The sequence below is a fragment of the Onychomys torridus genome, chromosome 4 (genome assembly GCF_903995425.1).
Source record: "Onychomys torridus chromosome 4, mOncTor1.1, whole genome shotgun sequence".
In the NCBI taxonomy this organism is placed as follows: Eukaryota; Metazoa; Chordata; class Mammalia; order Rodentia; family Cricetidae; genus Onychomys; species Onychomys torridus.
Genome location: NC_050446.1, coordinates 103,417,116 through 103,424,974, shown reverse-complemented (window position 1 = coordinate 103,424,974; position 7,859 = coordinate 103,417,116).

Sequence of the window (7,859 nt, the reverse complement as noted above, 5' to 3'; positions counted from 1 at the left end):
GTCACAGTATTCGAGAACTGCGGTGGAGAGGGCGAATGAAATGATTCCTGCTGTGCCCGGGTCATACCCCGCACATATTCCTTCCTGCAGTCTGTCCGGGTCTCCCACCTAGTTCAAAATCAGATTTGAGGGGGGAAAACAAAAGATCCAGGCAGAGGATGTAGCCACCACGGAGCCCTGGGTTCCATCTCCAGCGCTGTAAAATCAGGCACGCTTCTAATCCTAGCACTAAGGAGGTAGGGGAAGAAAGACCAGGTATCCAAGGTCATCCTCAGCGACTTAGTGAATTCGAAGCCAGCTGGGCTACGTGAGGACCTGTCTCAAAATAAACCAAAACTAAAGTCCTAAGGTCTCATCCTGCATCCAAGTGAAGCTATACTTCTCTTGCGATCTGCTCGCTTTTGGTTTCGGGGATAGGAGGTGTCCTCTGGACTCTGAGGAGGGCTCCTCTGGAGTCTGCCTGTGAGTCAGTCCCAAACAGAACCAGGGAAGCTCTGGACTCCTCACAGGTCTTGCTCACAGGTCCTGCAATTCCCCAGCGTTGGCTGCTCACCCTTCTCTGGACGCCAGCTTCCCCTTTTGAGTGGTGGCAGCTTGGTTCTTTAAAGGATTTTTGTGCCTTTGCCTGATAGCCTAAGGAAACCAACTTTGGTACTAAGAGCATCTCTATACTCACTCATAAATGCTCTCAGCAGACCCAAGCTTCACAGTTTTAATTAGCTTTTTTGGAGGGGCAGGGGGAGAACACCACGGGGCTTCCCCTCTACCTTGCTTTCCTTATCTACTGAATACAATGTGAAGATCCTCCTGCCTCATCTCAGCCCATCTACCATAGACATACTCTGGCTTTATTTAGTGCTGGGGATCACACCCAGGGCTTCATGCATGCCAAGCAAACACTCTACCAACTGAGCCCATCCCCAGCCCAATACCACATCATTTTCGTTTGTTTTGGTTTTTGTACATCACTCCTTTTCTTAGTGGTAAAACTCATCTTTCCCCTTTAGTCACCATTTTCCGAGGCTCCAGTGAGACCAACACCGAGGGAAATGGACATCAAGTCTGCACTAATGGGGCCACTCCATTCCTTTTGTCATGGTGGCTGGTAACACAGAAAAATAATCCGAAGCTGCCCAGTCTGACTCTGAGCTGCAGAAAGTCACTAGCTTTTTCAGTTGCCATTACTCAGATGTAAGATGTGGAACACCTTGGAGCCATCTTGTCATCTTACAGAAGGGGGACTCTATCTGAGACTTAGACTTCCCATTCCCCTTTGAATTAGTCCTGGTCACATGGGTGTGTATGTTCTTGCCAACACATGTAAGGGGTATGCTACACTGCTAGTCTGGACCTTGGAATTTGTGTGTTTTCTCCTTCTGGGGATGACCCAGCCCCTCTTCTTTCTTATTCCCTGGCTGGTGATAGGGTGAGTGTGTTTTGCTCTGTCATGTGTTCTTCGCATGGTGTGCGGCCGTGCCACAGGCCCAAGAGCAACGGAGCCAATCAGTCACAGCCCCAAACTGAGATGCAGAATGACCCTTTCTCTTTATGAGCTTATTATCTTGGGTATTTGTTGTAGTGGCAGAAAGCTGGCCAACAGTTAGTTTGTCAGCTTGACCCAAGCTAAAGTTATCTGGGAAGAGAGGACTTCAAGTGAGAAAAATGCCTCCATCAGATTGTTCTGTGGGCAAGGCTGTAGGGGCATTCCTCTTGATTTATGATTGATGTAGGATGTCCCAACACACTGTGGGTGGTGCCAGCCCTGGGAAGGTGATCCTGTGTTGTACTAAAAGCAAACCCAGAAAACCATGTGTCTTGGTTAGGATTTTATTGCTGTGAAGAGACACCATGACCACAGCAACTTCTATAAAGGAAAGCATTTAATTGTGGGTGGCTTACAGTTTCAGAGGTCTAGTCCATTATCAGCATGGCAGCAAGACATGGTACTGAAGAAGGAGCTGAGAGTTCTACATCTGGATCCACAGGCAGCAGGAAGAGAATAACACTGGACCTGGCTTGAGCTTCTGAAACCTCAGAGCTCCCCCTCTCCTCCATCAGACTTTCCCCAACAAGGCCACACCTCCAATAATGCCACTCCCTCGGAGTCTATGGTGGCCATTTTCATTCATACCACTACACCATGAGAAGCAAATCAGTAAGCCGTGTTCTTCTGTGGCCTCTGCTTCTGTTCCTACCTCCAGGTTCCTGCCCTGATCTTTGTTATGATGGACTGTGCCTGGGATGTGTAGCTGAATAAGCCCTTTTCTCTCCGTGCTGCTCTTGGTCAGAACTTTTATTAGAGCAACAGAAAGCAAACTGGGGCACATGTGGATGATGTGCTTTCCCTGTCCAGTTTGTTCATCCTAGCTCTGGCTGTTGCCCCACAGAGGACCTTGGCCCCTTAGTAATAACAACTTGAAATTGTTCAGCAGTTAAAAGACCCTTGAGGAGAAAATAGTTCTGTATGTAGCAGACAATTCATGGAGTAGACTTTGTCATAGTGTTCTGTTGCTGTGAAGAGACACCATGACCATGGCAACTCTTATAAAGGAAAACATTTAATTGGGGCTGGCTTGCAGTTTCAGAGGTTCCTAGTGTATCATCCAGCTCACCCAGAACTCGGCATAGAGAAGGGTTTTGAGCACCAGGATCTGGATTTTCAAATGATGCCATCTGAAAGTCATGAGGACATTTTCATGAGGAGGACAGAACTTGGAACCACTTTGCTCTGAAGGTCATGCAACTGTGGGAGGCCAGCTCCCACTTTTTCCAGGAGGAGCAGAGAGAGATAAGAAAATATTAGATAGGGGCTGGAGAGATGGCTCAGCCGTTAAAGGCTAGGCTCACAACCAAAAATATAAGAAAATATTAGATAGAAAGATAGAGAAGAGGAGAAAGACAGAAATACAGGACAGCTTCGTGAGGACCTGGATCAAAACCCAATGGCCTTTTCCATTTATTCAAAAGGGCTTTTTATAACAATGCTAAAGGGTAGGGCATAAGACCTCCCCCTTGCTAGGTCAAAGCACACTGCACAGCCAAGTACAGACCCTTCCAAACATCTGGTAACCACACCCATGGTCAAATCATTCCCTTATGCATCCCTGATGGGTAAAGCAAGCTCAGATTCTCAGACCCTGAGTAATTTGGGCCTCCACAGGTAATAGCATCTGGGCTTGTGATGCTGCACAAATAGTATCACAAAAAGTCAAAGATTCTGGAGTCCTGAGATCAGCCAGGCCTGAACTAGTATCCCAGCTCTAGAAATGATTCCCTAGGTGTCTCAACAAGAGTGTGGCTCAATCATGTGATAGTTGTGTGGATTAAATGGCCATAAATGCCTGGCATATCATAAACTCTCCATAAATGGGAAATTATCACAGTTAGATGGTACACTTACATAATTGACTAAAAATAATATTTTTGTTAGAAAGAAAGTGGAACCTGTAGAGCAAAAGTATCTTGTTGATAGAAATGAACATAGTCACTCCCTGTTCAAGGCGAGCCAACTCCAGACACATAGTTAAAGTTCACAAATGTTATCATACACACACACAACTTAGATACATACTAACATAGGGAAATGCCAATGTTGCTTCTTCCCTGATCATAGGCTATTGGTTATTTATAATGTGTGAAATAGTTACTTTTCTGTTGTGGTGGTAAAACACCTTGACCAAGGCAACTTATAGAAAGAAGAATTTATATTGACTTATGCTTTCCAAGGGATAAGAGTCCATCAAGGTGGGGAGGCATTGAGCAGTCAGCAGGCATGGTGGAAGACATGACCTAAGAGAGACAGATGGCATCTTCATCTGCCAGCAGGAAGCAGAGAGCAAACAGGAAGTTCAAGAGATCATAAGCACTCAAAGCCCACCCCCAGTGACGTACTTCCTCCAGCCAGACTCCACCTCTTAAAGGTTCCACAGCCTCCCTAAACAGTGCCACCAACTAGAGACCAAGTGTTCAAATATGTGAGTCTCTTTCAAACCACTACAATGTGTTCATTTTCAAATGTAGCCTTGGTCCCTCCATAAACACACACGAGCTTTGCAAATTGTCTTTTTGTTCATGTGCAATTTAAATTGATTATGGTCATAGAAAATACTTCGATATGCTTTCAATCCTTTTATTTATTGAGACTTGATGTGCAGTGCAGCTGTAGTCCTGTGGAAATGCTTCATGTGCTCTTAATGGGGTGTTCTGTTTATGCTAAGTGGAGTGCCTTTCTGGATGGTCTGTTCAAATTTTGTTAATGTTATGACAAATAATACTATTAGTTATTTACACAAGGCTTTGAAACCTCCAACTACAGTTATTGAACTGTGTGTTTCTCTCTTTAATTGTCAATGTTGGTTGCATGACTGTGAGGCTGTACTGTAAGGTGTATTTTCATTCATGATTGCTACATCTTTCTGGTATGTCAAACCTTTCCATTGTTGTGAAATTAACTATTTGGGTTCTAAAAATAGTTTTGTAGTAAGTCTATTTTGTGTTATAATAACATAGATGTTAGAGATCTTAGTGATAGCAGAATAAATCGGACAACTTAAAATGAGAGAAATGGTCTCACAGTTCTGGCAGCTAGAAGCCTTAGGACAATGGTTTTCAACCAATGGGTTGTGACCACTTTGGGGGTCAAATGACCTTTTCACAGAGTCCATCTGAGACCCTCAGAAAACACAGATATTTATACTTTGATTCATAACAGTAGCAAAATCACAGTTATGAAGTACCAGTGAAGTAACTTTATGGTTGGGGTCACCACAACTTGAGGAACTGTATTAAAGGGTCACAGTGTTAGGAAGGTTGAAAACCACAGTCTTCGACTATGCTACCAGCCATTCTAAAGTCATGCTCCTCCCGAGCTGCTAGAAGAGAATCCTCTACCTCGTCCAGCCCCTGATGGCTCCCCTGGGGGTGAGCACATCACACTGATCTCTGCATCCATCATTCCTTCTGTGTCTCTGTGTCCAAATGTCCTTCTTCTTATCAGGTTATCAGTCACTGGACGGGGTTCGCTCTGATACGTCTGCCTCTTGACTTGCATACATCACTAGAAATAGATAAACCAATTAATTGCCCATCTTCAAATAAGATTGCATGCACAGGTTCCTAGTGGACATGAGTTTGAGAGAAATATCATTCTGTCCAGTACAACACCCCACCACTGATTACTTCTTGTAAGGAATATCATTTCTCATTGTTTAAACTTTCAGCTATTACACCGTGTGTCTGTGTTGTCAGTATGTGTTCACAGGAGGGATGCATGTGCATCATTTGAACATGGAGAGTAGAGGTCAGCATTGGGTGTTTTTAAACACTTGCCACCTAGTGTTTTTGCATCAGGGACTCTATTGAACCTAGAGCTCACTGATTTGGCTGGCCAGTGAACACCAAGAATCTGTCTAACTCCATCTTACCGGTGCTGAGGTTCCAAATGTACTACTGCATCCAGATTTTTTCTATTTTTATTTTTTAGGTTTATTTTATGTTGTATGAGTGTTTTGTCTGCCTGTAAGTGCACTACGTGAATGCAGTGCCCATGGAGGCCAGAAGAGGGCATCAGATCCTCTAGAAGTAGAGTTAGGAGAGTTGGGGGCCATCATTTGGGTGCTGGGAACTTAGATCATCTACAAGAGCAACAAGTGCTCTTAACTACCGAGCTATCTGTCCAGCCCCTATATCTGACTTTTTATGAGTGTTGGGGATCCTAACCAGGGTCCCCATCCTGGGACAGCAAGCACTTTACTAATTGGAGTTACAGGTGGTTGTGAGCTACCCTGTGGGTGCTGGAAACTGAACTTAGGTCACCTACAAGAGCAACAGGTGTTCTTAACTGCTGAGCCATCTCTCCAGCCCCCTTATTAGATTTTTAGATCAAAGTCCTGTGTCTTAAAGACAAGACAGGAGGCCAAGTATGGTAGTGCATGCTTGTAATTCTAGTCCTATGCCTAAGGACAACCTGGAATCCATAGTGAGACAGAAAGAGAAAGAGATAGAGATTTAAAATTGTGAAATTGCTTTGTGAGGTGACATATAGGACACACACATGCCTAACACACATTTCAGTGTGTTCTCTCTCCAATTTAAGTCTCTGCTTCTTTTTAGTTCTCAAGAAACAGCAGCCCGATGTCTGTTCACCAACCAAATTTATATGAAAATCTTCCTACGAAGGCTTGGAAACAAGAAGCCACATGAAACTGCTCAGCAATTCACTTTCTGACTTCCACAACTCTGGAGCATGATTTCTTTTCAGGGCCACACAACACAGCTGTTTCTGACCAGTAACTGAGCCCTATTATGACTGGGTTGGTTAAGATAGCTGTCTTCTCAGGCTCTTACTATTCAGTTCTTATCTCTGTAACAAAGCATTGGCCCTGCCACAAGGCCATGCATAAGTTATGTTGCTGCTGGTTCATGATACTGTCTGTGACGTCAGGGGTGGAGTCGGTTAACAGAGGCTGGAGATCCTATAGTTTGGAACTGTGCAAACCTAGGTGGGTTCCTGTGACTGATAAAACCACCTGTTCCTCAAGGAGGAGTGAAACTGATTATCTCATTTGTGTAGAGTGGAGACTCTTCCCACTAAGGTAAGGCAAAGTTCCTATTTTCTAGCCCCCTGCTTGTTCTCTGTGGGTTGCTATGCTCATGCTGGCCAGTCAAAGATGGATTATAGGAATTTTTCAGTTTTTATGCAATAGCATCCCCCTTATCAAATTATTTGTTATCTGGGCTAGTTTACTTTATAGTACATTTTGATATTTTATTGTATAGTAATTTTTTTTTTTTTTGAGACAGGGTTTCTCTGTGTAGCTTTGCGCCTTTCCTGGAACTCACTTTGGAGACCAGGCTGGCCTCGAACTCACAGAGATCCGCCTGGCTCTGCCTCCTGGGTGCTGGGACTAAAGGCGGGTACTACCACTGCCAGGCAATAGTAATATTTTATTGTAGTATTTCATTAATAGAGTTTATGCTGAAAATATAATGTGGGTTATCCACCACTTTGAAAATGAGGATGCCAGAGTTTCTAAAGTGAAAAAATTAAAAGCATAGTACTAGATACAGCCATCTCTCCTTTTGGGTCATTATGAGGGCATATCAAGATCCTGCATGTCCTGTCTCCATGTCTGTGAGTGGTCCTTATTGTCCCTTGTAGCTGTTCTAAAGCAAGGTTCCCAGAGGGACGGGGTGCACAGACATGCCTGTCAGTCCACCCTAACAAAATCAAAATGGTTTAAGACAAATAAACAAACAAAAATGTGTGTGTTCAGAATAAGGCTTTGCCTGGATCTTAGAGTTTAAGCAATGTCCTCAGGTGTTGGGCTCAGTCTTTAGACCCCATGGTAGCTACACTTTCAAAGTGGCTTTGAGCACCTGCAGGCACATAGGATGGCTTTGGGCTCAGGGATAAGCTGATTGACGTGCCCTCCCTGAATCATCCTGTGCAGCCTACAGGAACTCAGCAGCTGTAGTTTGAAGACATGCGATGTTCTACAGAGCACCCTTCATGAAAGGCTGTTGGGGGGGGGGGGGGGGGAGGAAAGCCCGTGGGAGAATAATGAGGAAGGAGCCAGGCAGGATGTGGTAAAAGGTCTGCCATGGTCTGATCTGGAAGATGTAGTCATGCAGCACAAACTCATGGTAGATGTCTCCCAGAGACAAAGTGACTGGCCATTTGGATTCTTTCTCATGAAGTCACTGGCTGTTCCTCAAGGAAAGTAGCTCATTCATCAGATCCATTCTCTGGAAATCAGGGGATGTGTGAATTCAGCAACCAGTGTCATACAGCTAGGTCACGAGCAAGTGACGGGATCTGAGTAGTAGCATGGCATCTTAGAGTATGCTTCTGGGACCAG